The following is a 14,993-nucleotide window of genomic DNA, read 5'->3' as shown; positions in this document are numbered from 1 at the left end:
AGCAAGACAAGTCCAACGTCGAGCCGGAGCATACACAATCATCAACAGAGAACTACTCAAGCGCAGTGTCACTGGAATCCTCCAACGGTGCGTAGAGCAAGAGAAGGGCATTGCAATCCTCACAGACATTCACCAAGGTGAATGCGGCCACCATGCGGCCTCCTCCCTCTCCAACAGCGGCGGATCTTGGATGATCTCCTCCGCCAAGGGCAACGGGGTGTCGGGGGCTACGGCTCGAAGAGGAACGGCGAGCAGTGGAGGCTGGCTGCGCGAGCTTTCCGCCTCCATCTCTGCGGTAGCCGCCTCCCTCTGGGCCTTGGCTACCGCTTCGGCCTGCTCCTTCGCCGCCTGGGCAGCCGCCTTCTCCGCCGCCTCGCGCTACTCCCGTGCTTCGCGGGCATTCCGCTCTGTCACCTCCCTAAGATCGGCGCGGGGGTCCACGCGGCGAGAGCTCGAAGACCCTCTAGCCGGCCCCACGACGGAGCCGCCCGGGCCCCGCTCAAGGGAAAGCGGCGCCCTGTCCAGCAAGCGAGGAAAAGTTAAGAAGACATTCGAAGAAAAGAGAACAATAATGAGAATGCGGCAAGGTAATTGAAGACTTACGCCGAGACCGCCTGGGGCTGTTTCACAGCCTTGCGGAAGCGGGCCGCCTTCGCGGCCGCCTCATCTCGCTTTGTTGCCGCGGCGGAAGGCTTGGAATTCTTCGGCCGACTGCCGAAGAGGCCTAGAGCGGCCCGGCGCTTTTGCGCGCAGCCGGCAGCCGGCGCGACAGACGAGCCCGCGCCCTGTTGGTCGGCCGCCGGCTGGCGACGCGGAGCGACTTCGGCTTCGAAGTCGTCTGGCCAGTCCTCGAAGCTCGCGGTGAACCTTGAGCCTCCGGGCTCGGCATTGTCCCCCACGACGGCGTCCTCCATGGCGGCCGCCCCCAAGTCCGGGTCGTCAACGTCATCCACCGCGCGGTCGGGGGCATACTGGCGTTCAATCCCTGCCACCCCGGCCGGCGGCGCAAGAAGAGGGTTCTGCTCAAAGAACCGACTGGTCAGAAGCCGGCCGGCCCGAAGCCGGCTGACGACGCAAAAAAAAGAAGATAAAGAGAGAAACTTACCACGGGTGGAGGATTGGCGCGAGAGTACGGCGCCTTGCCGTATTGCCAGTCCCCGCCGAGCTTGCAGTTGGCAATATAATTGACCATGAGCGCCACCTCCGCGTGGGGCATCTCCCATGTGCTCAGCCGGCTTGGGTCGAAGCGGCCGCTCATCTGACACATCATGTGGGGCCGGCTTTGGAGAGGAAGGATCCGGTGCTCCACGAAGGCGGCCACCAAGTCGGCCCCGCGCAAGCCTTCCGACTGAATCAGCACCCGAAGCCGGGAGATGGCGGCGTTCCCGGCCGGAGACAACGACCGGGACCGGAAGCTCCACGAGGGCTGCCTCCCAGCCGGCGGGCCGGCTACGTAAGCCGGCAGGTTGATGTAGTCTTCTTGCTCAGCGACGTTCTTCACATAGAAATAAGATCTCTGCCAGACCTTTACCGACTAGATCAGGGGGATGGGCGGGAACGGGTTGTTCTCGCTCGCCCTCCTCATGGCAATGAAGGCTCCGCAGGGGGCGGGCACGCCGGCGACGACTGTGCTGAGCTTGCTCTGGAAGAACTCTCCCCAGAGCTCCAGCGTGGGGAGCAGCCCCAAGAAGCCTTCGCAGAGGGAGACGAAGGCCGACAGCAGCATCACCGCATTGGGCGTGAGGTGATGTGGCTGGAGGTTGTAGAAGTCGAGGAAGGAGCGCAGAAACCCGCTCGCCGGAAGGCCGAAGCCGCGCAGGCAGTGCGAGCGGAAGACAACCCACTCGCCCTCCTCCGGCGCCGGCGAGATCTCCTTCGCGGGCGCCAGGCAGACCTGTACGCGGTCGGCACCGGGCAGGCGCCGGGTCTGGCGAAGGAACTCCACGTGGTCTTCATGGACGTTGGAGCCGTCCCAGGAGCTTGACAACGCCATGAGAGCGAGGTGGCGTGGAGACTCGACGGCGCTGAGATGGGAAGCTGCGGCGGCAGCGAAAGGAAGAAGACGAGGGTTAGGAGGGACGGAGCGGGAGGGAGCGTGCGAACCTCTGTCTCTCTCCCTCCCCCCCCCTACTTATAGGCTCACGTGGCGGAGCCGAGGAGGCGCGGTGTGGGGAGGCGTGGGGATCGATCGTGCCCACTCCCCGCGTCCCATGATTATCGAGCCTTAACGGTGAATCAAAAATGCCCCGAGAAGGCGAGCGGCCCCTGTGGGCCATGGAAGATCTGTGCCCGGACCAAGACTCGCGAGTGGCGGGCCCGGGCCTGCGGCGGCGTCGCGTCGCGCGCGTGCGCTCGCAGGATCCCGCTGCCACGTGGCCGCGGAGGGGGCCCGTGGTCAGCGCACAGCCCCCCCCCCTCCTTCCGCCTGTAAGACGCAGAGCTCTCTGAAGTCGGCATGCGCCCGCAAGGCCGGCTCTTCAGGATGGGAAGCTGACCAAGCTCCTCGTCCCCCCGATCGCCTCGGAGCTCGATCAGCTTCGGGGACTACTGTCGGAGTAAATAGCCATGGGTAGCCTAGCCGGCTCCCCCTGGCCCTTCTGAAAAAAGTTACGAGCCCGTCCGGCTCTCAAGAATCCAAGACATGGGGCCGCCTTCCCCTAGCAGGCCACAGCCCAGGCCGGCTTTCGGAAGGCGGCCCGACTTTCGCCCTCATGAGAAGGCCGACTCCAAGAAGCCGGCCATGAGAAGGCCGACTCCAAGAAGCCAGCTCCCCATAAAGCGGTCAAGACCGTACCCACAAAGTTTGCACCCACCTAACGGTGGTGCGACGGGGCGTGGCTACAGTAAAGCCTGCCACCCCCGAATCCCGGAGCATGCTTGGCACAGTGTGCCGTACAGGGTAGGCGTGACCCGTCTGGTGCGGCACTGTTGCCATGCTGACTCTGGCATCACCCGCGACAGGCTGCCAGCATGGCCCATCGATGGTGGGCCCCTTCGAGCAGAGAGACGCCCGAAGGCGGCCACGCCTCCAACTAGTCGGCCCAAGATAGAGCCGGCTCCCCGTAGCCGGCTTGCCGCCTCCCTCGAGGAAGACGCCCCATTAAGGAGACAAGACGCGGTAAGGCTACAGCGATCGCCCGGCAGGTGGCGGTACTGTAGCCACGCTTACCACGACGAAGCTCACGTCAACAGGATGAGGCCACAGTGACCAGCCGCCGACCAGGCCCTGGGCAGTGGGGCCTGCCTGACTACCAAGGATCTGGCAGCCGGCGGGACCCACCAGTCGGCGGGCCCCAGCAGCCGGCGTAGAAGCCGGCGAGCGCAGTCACAGACGGCTGGGCCCTGCGCCCAGTCGGATTACCGTTGTACCCCCGGGGGGTAGGCCTATATAAACCCCCCGGAGCACCCGTGCAAAGGGTTCGACCCCCTGCTAGTTCTAGACACCGCATAAGGAGAAGAAGAAGGCTAGCCGTGCCCTTTCTTCCTCCTCCCCCCAAACAGCTCTAGGAGCGTTGTGTAGCTACTTGATTCATCGAGTGAGCATGCAGAGACCCCGCAGAGCAGCAGTAGGGGTGTTATCTCCTCGAAGAGCCCCGAAGCTGGGTAATATCCGCCGGCGTGCATGTCTTCGCCTCATCCCGCTTCCAGGCACCAGCGATGTCTTACTGGTTCCCACAAAGATAAGCCACCCGTTGGCATATGTCGCACCCACCACCCGACACGGTTCCTGAAAAGTTGAACAGCCAATGATGCATCCTCCTTCAATTAGCATCGTGTGAATGCATGAGGGAAGTAATGGGAGGAGGACCGAGAAAAGAGGCAGCATGATGTGAATGCAACACAGTTTGCAGTCATATAAAGGCGCCCCTCCATTCCAATGCATCTACCACATCGTACGCACCTAAGCATTTGCCTAAGCACCTACAGTAATAAGCGCAAAAGTGCTCACTCCATACCAATGGTGGTGATGCGCGCGAGCGGCTAGCGGCTGTGCCAGATGGTCCACAACGCCGGCCTGCGGCATGGCACCGAGGATCGTCTCTAGATAGTGTTGGCGACCAGCTGGTGGATGGCCACCATCGACGCCAGCTACGACTCTCGGTTGGACCAGATGATCTTTGCCACCACCAGCAAGTTCATCGTCGTTAAGAAGCTCATGGACGACATCGCCGTACTCCTCTAGCCCGCGCGCCCGGGCTTCTCATTGCCTGCCACCCTAATCGGCCTCCATGGTCGGAACCTCTTTCAAGCACTGGTGGCCCTGCGACTGCCCGCCGACGCCATGAAGAATGTCCACCTAGAGGTCGCGCTCGCCGTGAGGTGCCTCGCCCTGCAAGAATTCGTCGACCTACACATCCACGTGTACGAGCAAATCATGTACATAGGTATCTACAATGCCAGTGAGGATGCTACGATGTTGGCCTTCTTCAACCGGCTGGAAGCCGTGGATGCCTTTGCTGAGAAGCACCTTGACCTCGCAAAAAAGCCATCGGTCGGTGGCCCGATGCTCTGAGTTGAGGAGGAGGAGGTCGTACTTTGATGGATGCTTCTTTCTTCTTGCCTCCTGTAACCACCATTGTGATCGCATCATCGTGGCCTTAATTCTTATTGTGTATTGCATTCTTGTTCCAGTCAATACAGACATGTGCGATCCCTTTGCTTAATTATATGCATCACTGTAACTAGTACTCGATCCGTCAATTTATAAGTTGTGTTGCCAGTGTTTGGGGCTGGCGCACGATCACCCACATTCATGTGCATGCGGTTGCGCCAGGCGCGGCGCGATGATGCAGTTACCCGCGGCAAAAACTGCCATGCGGGGGACGTGGCATTGACCATTGGGCGGCAACAGTCGGTCATCCGGGTGCCCAATAAAGGATGCAAAGAGGGATCCTACAGCAGCAAGGACCAGCTTCCCTACCGATAGCTCATCTAACAGAACTCCCAAGTTAACTGCGCTGAGGGTTGAGTAGTCATCAGATGGGTGACCGGATGGGAAGTGGCCTCGATGTTAAATTAACTAATGTGATGGGTCACTTTAACATTTAATTGCGTTGAATGTATATAGTGCTCTATCATATTAGTTGAATTAACCTCGAGGTCCGTGTTTTGTAATTTTTGACATTTTTTTGTTTTTTGTACACATGTTGATTGGCTTGAAGAAGGTCTATATCATTACTTTTTGATAATTTTTGTTTTCTGAACACATGTTGATTGGCTTGAATGAAGGTCTATCATGTTACTTTACGACATGTTTCCAAAACATGGACCTCGAGGTTAGTTCAACTAATAGGAGGGAGCACTATATACATTCAACACAATTAAATGTTTTCCAAAAAAAAGTGATATGATTTCTGTGAAACTTATAAGTCATGTATGTCAAATTAACCTCTATGTACTTGCTCTCGAATTAACCAACGGGCCTTTTTGTCGCGTATCACACACATCTTGTTAAGTTGAACCGTTTATGTTCTCTCCCCTAATCGAAAATAGTTCATTCCATTGAACCATATGCCGTATATCACACACACCTTGATCTGGCTGACCGTTTCTTTTGTGTTGCCTAATCACAATCAGTTCATCCGAGTAAACCGTATGCTGTATATCGCACACACCTTCATCTAGCTGTCCGTTTCTTTTGTTCCTCCTCATCGCAAACAGTTAATTGAACTCAACCGTATGCCCTGCATCGCACACGCAACTAAAATCTGAACCATGTTTCATGCCTCCTCCATCGCAAACGTTTTGCACCTTTTTTGAAAGTTTTTTACATCACCGTTTCTATTATTGCATCGCACACATTTTCGTCGAAGGGTCTCTGATCATAGTGTCGTGTTAGCAGCATCCTGCAGTAGTGGCCGTAACATCGTCGTACACGACAACTATCGCACACGCTATTTTGTGGTGCAATGTTTACGATGCATACTTCATCAGAAACAGTTCATGGTTGTGAATCGTGTACGATAAGGCAACTATCACAAATGTTTAGTTTGCCCGCACAATTTATGATATTGTCTGACATCGCACACGCTTTACAAACGGCAACTGTGTGCATGCTTGCACACATTTCCTCTCTGTGAACCGTGTCGGATTATGGTGTATATCGCAAACGTTTGTGTTTTACCAACCGTGTGTGCCGTAACAACCAGGAGAGCGTAATTTCACCGTAATTTAATTGCTGCTATTTCAAATTGTACCGGAATTGAATTTGAATTTGAATGTATGCTATAGCTTTATTCATATCTATCAGGTTCGAACAAACAATGCACATTATTCGATTCATAGGTACATATGTTCAAGAATTACATAAGAACAAAATAAAGAATGATGAACCATAGTTGTATACTTGTACTATTAAAGAAGGTAAAGAAAGAGGCAAAATACATTCTGGTTGCTGAAAAAGGTGAAGCGGAATGCCCATATTGTGCCCTCCTCCATGCAGAAGGCACACACCACTCTAGTCCAACCCCTTATGATGGCCGACCGCCCATCCTTCACGGTCTTCATGAAAAAATCTAGATAATCATCATGTTCTGGTAGAAATACTTTAACCTTTGCATGCCCACCAATCATGTAGTTTGAGAGGTAATCTTGACTAAACTGCTTTGGGAACCACTACAAAGGAAAAAGATATAGACATTGTCATCTAACACAACTCATTATGGGCAGTAAAAAGAAGGTTGCAGAGTTCTTACTTACCATCCTACAGTTCGATGTTGTCTTGGATAAAGTGTAAAAAAATAGTTTAATTGCCATCTTTTGACCCATTTTACTAACAATCTTTATCAGCTTCCTCACTTGATGCTGGTTCATCGATATCTGATTTCCCCATACGCAGAAAGGGTCGAAGCGCGGATCTTTACCAATGACATATGTACCTAAAGCACCAAGTTAATATTAGAAGCTAAACAACAATTGCACAATGATGTAGTACAACACTCTTTTATAATATCTTATAAAATCCAATATACTCACATATTAGATGAAATAACATCTTATATTATGGGCTGGAAGGAGTTTATCGCATTCTTACAAATTATCGGCTGATTAACTGTTGCTGTATCCATGGGTTAGAGTTAGTTTGAGCTAGTTAGGGATCAAATAGCCCTAAAGTATATCCAAACATGAGGTCTAGTTTGAGCTAGTTGCATCTAACCCACCCAAAAAAAACTATCCAACCTAAGAGGTGCTAATTGGAGCTAGTTCTCCTAGTGCATTTATTGTCAATCTAACCCTGTCATCCAAACACCTCTTTGGATGGAGTTAGTTCAGGCTTTCAGGGTTAGTCATGAGCTAGAAACTAACTCTAACCTCTAGCTAAGTTGATTATCCAAACAGGGCTATGATGTTGTTGTTGTTGTTGTTGTTGTTGCTGCTGCTGCTCTTCTACGTATATCTAGACATCATCAGAACATTAAGGTAACACTCTTCCTTGTTTCTATGTAGCCTAAGATTGCATATTTAGACATTAAGTACAGTGCATGTTGCTATGTAGCCTCAGATATATTACATATGGCCCTAGTTAACCTAACGATAAATGGGTTATAGATATATTCAGTTAAAAGTCCTAACGATAAATCATAGCAGCTACCGATATCCTGAACAGTGAGTATATATAAGCCATGGGATGAAACTAACCTCGATGGAAAACAGTAGTCGTTCCCAAAATTGTCTTGTGTAGGTGCATCGACAGGCATGTTAAGCACAACAGGCTAAACATCAACCAAAATTACCCATGGCAGACAAAATAATCTCCAAAAGATAGCTTTAGTGTGCAGGTTCAAGCACGCTAGTAAAGCAAAACAAGTGGAAAGGTGTGTTAACCGCAACAGGCCTAACATTTAACAACAAGCAAACATAGTCATTCAAACTGGTATTGTGCCGGTCTAAGTACACTGGTTATTGTTAAATAAAAATGGAAAGGCGTGTTAACTACAAGATGCAGCAACAAAATGTAGTCATTCATAGTGGTATTGTTGAAACTGGTACTGATGAAATTGAACTGCATAGTTCATACTTGCACATATAGAACATCACATTGTGAATTACTAGAATAAACAAGGCATAGTACGAACAACCAAATATAGCATTTGAAACTGGACATATGCTAACTACAAACAATCGAACAATTAAGAAACTTTAAAAGAGGCATATGCTAGCTATAACAGGCTTAAAAACAAGCAAATATATGCATTCCTATCGGCATGTTTAAAACTGGATTGATGAAATATACTCTATAGTAAATAATTGCACATATAGAGCATCACATTGTGAACAACTGAAATAAACAAGGCATACTACAAACAACCGAATATAGCAATTAAAATTGGACATATTCTCACTGCACTACAAAAGGAACTCGACAAAACAAATCACGGGATTCCCTTTATGAAGAGGCACGGCAAAACAAATCATGGGTTTCATCACTTGTCATAGATAGGATTGTTCCCATGGGAAGAGCACGGACCCTAGATGCGCTCCATGTTGTCGCATATGGGCTCCTTCCCCTTGGAAGAGCACGACTGTAGGGTGCCCTCCTTGATGTCGCAGACGGGCACTTTCCCCTTGGAAGAGCAGATGGTCTCTTTCCCCTTGGAAGAGCCGGACAGGGTGCCCTCCTCGTGGTCGCCGTCGATGAGGTCTGACTTGGAAGTTGTGGATCCCAAGCCAGCATCATAGAATGTGTCCTTCAGAAATGACAAAAGGGGCTCGATGGCGATGTAGAATGGAAAATTCTTGACAGCGAGCCACAGGAGATCAGCGGTGGGGCCACGGATGAGATTGATGACGGTTGAACCCGAGGGGTTGGGGTGGGCCACTTGACCTGTGACATGGCCCACCTCAGGCCGTCGTTGTCGACGACCTCGATGTTGTAGCCAGCGTCTGCGACATACCTGCATACTCAAGCCTACTGATTGAGTGCTTGCGGCCAGTAATGGTCGTCAGCTTCCTCGGCGACGTCGGGTGAAGAGACTGCAATACACCTCTTTTGGGCCAGTCTCTCCTCGAGCTCCATGGGAAGCGTAACCGGGCTTAGGCTGTAACGCTCTAGAGTGGGGGATGGGGATCTATGGGAAAGGGGGCGTTTGGCAGGCGTCATCTAAGAAACTCAGGGCGGCCTGGGTATGGAGATCGGTGGGTAAGCTACACGGGTAAACCGGCAGATGTTGACAATGGAGGCCTTGCGGCGGCGGCAGGGACCTTGCTAGGGTTTCGAGCAAGGGAGGGTGTGTGTGTGTGCACGCGCCCGAGGAAGTTTTTGTGTGTGTGTGGAGGGGTGTGTGTTTGAGGAAATGACGTGAGTACAAAAAAGTTTACTACGCGGGAGTGAAATGCCGGGGCTATTGAAAATTTTGATGGCGGTGCATCACACACGGTCCGGAGATAACAACCGTGTGTTATGAAACAGAAAAACCCTCGAGGCGGGCAGATATTTTTGAGGGATGCAGGTGGGATTGGGAACAAGAAACATCACACACGGTCGAAACACAATAAATGGGTGTTATTAAAGAGAAAAAAGCTGCAGGCATGTAGATATTTGTGAGAGGTGAAGCCTCATGGTGCCCAATGTACGGTGCGGATGTGTGCGTGACAGGGACACCGGCGTGGCACACAGTTAGTTTGAGTGAACCGTGTCTGTTGCATCATCCGACTTGTGTAATGTTCATAAATTTTGCAAAAAATGACGCGGGAGAGGGTTAGAACACGAACACGCTTGCATGTGAACCAAATTTATGTATGAAAAGGGTGGTATGTTCAAATACAAAATGCAACTTCGATGTGGCACCTATGTCGCAAAGCACACGTTATTGCTTGCCCCCCTCGTGTCGGCACGAAGGGAATCCTAAGCTACGAATGCATGCCCCCCCAACCGAGGTTCACCTAGCAAAGTGCGAAGTAGCTAGCAGCCCCCCTCGTGTCGGCACGAAGGGAATCCTAAGCTATGAATGCATGCCCCCCAACCGAGGTTCACCTAGCAAAGTGCGAAGTAGCAGCCCCCCCCCCCCACACACACTTTCAGTCGGCGGGCCAGAGAGGCATCTCACCAAGATGGATCGTAAAACGGACAAAGAATAATCCACCTTGGTCGTACGACCTCTCTCTTGTTGTTGGTCAAAGTGATGGCCATCCATGAGACCCCAGAGATGGGGTAGCTCGCCAATAATCACGCAAGTAGCTAGTCCCCGAAGACAACCACTGCATGTGTGTGGCCCAAACATATGTATGTAGAGGTGTGTTTTTTAATACACAATGGCACAACTTTGATGTGGCACCGTGATTTCGAAATAGAAATCCCTACACCGAGTGAGGGTTAGGTTGACGATGCATATGTATGTTACACCACACTTCAAGCCGATGACGGGGATTCATGCATGCATGCGTTCATAGTATATGCGCTCAAACTTAATTAGGTCTGAATCTCACCATGACCTATACTACCATAACACGAACCAAAGGAATAATCCGCCATGGTAACCCATCTTGTTGTCGGTCAAGGTGATCATCGATGTCCACGCAGGCCCACGAATATATAGGCTTGTCGTCGATAACCACGCGAGGGAGTGTACCATTTGAAGACAACCACTACATGCATATGTATGGAGGTGAGGCGTGCATGCATGTTTGAATACCATTTCACAACATTGAGGTGGCGCGTGCATCGAAAATTATATAGTCCCCGCACAGAGTGAGATCGGTTCATGAAGTATCATTGTACTAGCCACTTTGACTCGATGGGAGGGATTCACGTGTACACATGCATGTGTGTGTGCTCAAACTGTATCATGTCATCCCAGAGCATGACCTATATATATACCGTATTACAAGCAAAAGTAATAATCCCCTCCTAAGTCAAATTAACCTCTCTTGTTGTTAGACAAAAAGTAGTGATGGACCAAGTGGGCCCATGATGGAAAGCATTGATATCGCTGATAACCGCTTAAGTGGGTGCGAGAGGACAACCACCATCACTTTGCATGTGGGCTAAACATATGTTGAACAACCAAAATGCACAACTTTGATGTTCAACATGCCTCAAAAACCGTAAACCCCCCAAACAGAGCGAGGTTCATGAAGTGTACTACATATGATCGTCCCCTTCCCCCTCTCCGACGCATACTATATGCTCCTACCGTAATACAACCCAAAAAGAATCCCTCCTCGATGGTGAAATTAATTAACCTCTCCCGATATAGGTCAAGGTGATGCATGCATCGATGATGGCCTCATGGGCCCACAGATGGAAGTCACACGTGAGTGTCCTAGCTAGGATAACCACCGCTTGCATGGGGCCCAAAGAGGTGTTGTGTGATGTTTGAATAGCCAATTTCACTACTTTGATGTGGCATGTGCCTCGGAAACCAAAAAGTCCCGACACTGAGTGAGGTGCACTTGTTCACGGACGCGTATGTATAGTATATATGCTACTCCCCTCCCACCTCTTCGATGCGTACTATATACCACCATAACACAAACAAAAAATATTCTACATTGCTGGTCAAATTAACCTCACTGTCGGCTATTCATCAAAGTGATGGATGGCGACCTTGCGGGCCCATAGAAAGCGTCACACGCGAGTATCGAGTGTCGTGTAGGACAACCATCGACCGCATGTGTCCAAAACATGTATGTATGAAAGGGTTGTGTAATGTTTTAAATAACGAATTCACGACTCTGATGTGGCACTTGCCTAACAAAATGGACAACCCACACGGTGGCTCACAACTCATAGTGTACTGCGAGCCACCTGCCACCCCCAGACGCACACACCCACACAAACACCGCAAATCCACCGCAACTACGATGCATGTTAAATTATCCCGCGGTGAACATATGTTACCAAAGGAGGGACGTTTTAATTTCGAAAAAAACAGAGATCATTAAGACGTTTTAGTACATTAATTGATTTATTTTCTACGGGTATAATGTGCAAAAATCAAATTTGAGCTACATGCACATGTGACAGTGCACCTAAATGGATTGCAAAAACACATGTGTCTCACTGGGTGCATGTTTACTCCCTGTTGGGGATATGACTATCGGGTATGACCTGCCCAGGAGGGGTCGGGTTTATCCCAGCGGCGGTTCATCTAGACAAAGCCCATGAGTATGTGAAAGTGGAGGTTCGTGAAGTAGGCCTGTTAAGGGGCCCAAACCAAGAGGCGGCTTAAGGCCCATGAGTATAAACCGCCATGTATATGTAACTTGTATTATAAGGCATGTAAGATAAGTCACAGAGCTGGACACGTTCGTATGAGCCAGCCGGGACTTTGTAGGCCGCAGGGCATCAACCCATGTATATAAGGGGACGATCCGGCAATGGTTTAAGGCAAGAAACAATAGATCGAAAGAGGGCAAGGCGTATCCGCTCCCTAGTAATCAAAACCCTAGCAGTACCACCTCAAACTGGATTAGGCTTTTACCTTCACCGCAAGGGGCCGAACCAGTATAAACTCCTCGTGTCCTTTGTCTCATTTAACCCCTTTAAGCTAACCTCATCGCAATGGTTCCGCAACTAACTCCTTCCATGAGGACATCTGCCGTGACACTTCCACGACACTTGGCGCCCACCATCAGGCCCGCGCACAATGGTTTTGAGTTCTTGAAGGGCACCTTCGAAGGGATCAAGGGATACGCTGTGGGCCGGATGACCAAGAGTCGTCGTGGCAAGATCTACATCGACGATGCAGGCTGGGGCCCCGAGGCCGGATCAATTGAGTACGGGTATCGGGTCCCCTTTGGCGGAATCCATGTCTTCATCGGCAAGATCAGCGAACCGGGCCCTGAGCCGGACATCTGCACCGACATCATCGAGACGGCTGTGTGCACGACCCGCCCGGGTTCAACCCTCCATGAAGCGTGCCTTTGTTGGATGTATCCATGGGGCTGAATTGGAAGGCTCCATGTCTAACGGTGAGACGGCCATCTACGCCGACGGTGAATCGTCCACAGGTGAGACCAACTGAATGTACCAACTGGAAGATGGACGGCTTGGGGGCTATTTCGACGATGAAAGTATTCCAGATCCCCATGAGCCACCAAACAGGGTGGCGATCTTCATGGCTGGCACCCAGCCGGTTCTTGGTTCGACAGCCGCCGGGGCCATGACTTCCAGTGCAGTGACGGTGACAGCAGCTGGTGTTGGCGGTTCAGTGTGCCCGCCGGCTCAAGTTTTAACAGATCTGTTGGAAGCTCTGGCGACTCTGTTGGAGGTTGATGTAACCCCAGAAAACCAGGAGCAGCATAAGGCGAAAGTGGCTAAATTGGGTGACGAGATAATGCAAGCTAAGGCAGAATTGGCAGCGGAAAATGCTAGGATGGCTGCAGAGCGAGCCGTTTTAAACGCCCAAGCATAGCGGATTCAAGCAGATTCATACCGGCTTATGGCGGATCAGAACGCTTCAAACAAAGTCTTGAGGAGAAAACACCGGTGTTGTTTGCCTTCGATTTGTGATTCAAGGAAACTCTTCAATACAGCCGGAGCGGGGGCTAGTAACCCACCAGTGATAAACCAGACGGTTGAGGCACCAGGGGGTGGAGCGCTGGGTCAGCCGCGCGTAGAAGGTTCTCCGCACATGCATAACACCCCATCTCAGCACGTAATGACACCTCCGGGCCATTACTCCACCCCTCTGGACAACATGATTGCTGCAGATACATGATTGGCGGCTCTGCTAGTTGAGGGCGAGACTCCAACGGAGGTTGAAACCCGCAGGTCCAGAGAGCTTCTTCAAACGGCTTTGGTACAACAGCATGCTTATTCCTATAGTCGTGACCGGATTCATTTAACCCCTTGTCCAAGCTGGAGCTACAGTAGGCACATTGACTCGCCAGCGGTCTCGAGTATGGAGTAGCGCCGTAACCAACCTCATGTACATGACCCGGCGCGCAATGGTGCCAATGCACAGGATTTGGTGGATCAGGGTAGAATGCGTCGAGAGGCCGAGCTGGCGGCTCAACTGGCGGCTCAACAACATGTGCCGGTTTATCCAATGGCTTTAGTTGAGGCAGGTGTAACTTCTAGAGCTTTGGGTGTGCCGCGTTTAAAGACGGCTATACAAAACGAGCGTCTGCCCAAGGACTTCAAAGGCCCTCGTAAGGTGCCTAACTACACAGTAGACCAGCCCCCTGAGGCTTGGGTGGAGAGTTATGAGATGGTTATGGAGATGTTGGATGTCAATGAGGCTGCATAAGCTAATTATTTTACCATGATGTTAGAAGGGACGGCTCGTACCTGGTTGAAGGGGCTGCCAGCCAATTCCATCGGATCATGGGCAGAGCTGAAGGTCCGGTTTATCCAAATTTTAAGGACACGTGCAAGTAGCCTATGTCAATCGTGGATTTGGTTTATTGTGTTCAAGCTGATGGCGAGTCAACAACCAACTGGGTGCGCCGGGTATCGACTATCATACATTCCTCAGATAACATCAACGTCGGCTCAGCAGTTCTAATGTTGGAGAAAAATTGTCGTTGCATTCCACTCAAGCAGAAACTTGGGCGGCTTAAGCGTCATTGCAACGACATGGGGGAGCTTATGGCGGCTCTAGTCAAGTATGCCGACTCTGATGGTACCAAGGACCCCAACTCTGAGGATGAAAGACCGGAAAGGGAAAGAAGAGCAGTGGCATGAAGGGGAAGCAGTATAACCCTGCCAATCAGGGTGACAATGGTAAGCGCAAGGCTGATGATTTTGTGGCTAACGCCGGTGCGCGAAATTATAACCAGCGTCGTAAGGGCGGGCCGACTCAAGGGACGAGGTTTGACCTTGATGCAATATTGAATCAGCCATGTCTAAAACACGGAACGAATCAGAAGTCAGCTCCACATCTGTGGAAGGATTGCAGCATAATGAGAGACTTTAGGGGGTCTATCCAGCACAACCATGGCCCAAACGGCAGTTCAGGGTCCGGGTCATGGAGGTGGCGGCTCAAATTCCAGATTTCACGGCCAAGGAAATCAAGGTGGTTACAACCAACAGAGTAATCAGGGGAATC

This window comes from Triticum aestivum, chromosome 1A (assembly GCF_018294505.1).
Source record: "Triticum aestivum cultivar Chinese Spring chromosome 1A, IWGSC CS RefSeq v2.1, whole genome shotgun sequence".
NCBI classification, from domain to species: domain Eukaryota; kingdom Viridiplantae; phylum Streptophyta; class Magnoliopsida; order Poales; family Poaceae; genus Triticum; species Triticum aestivum.
This window is presented reverse-complemented; position numbering follows the sequence as displayed.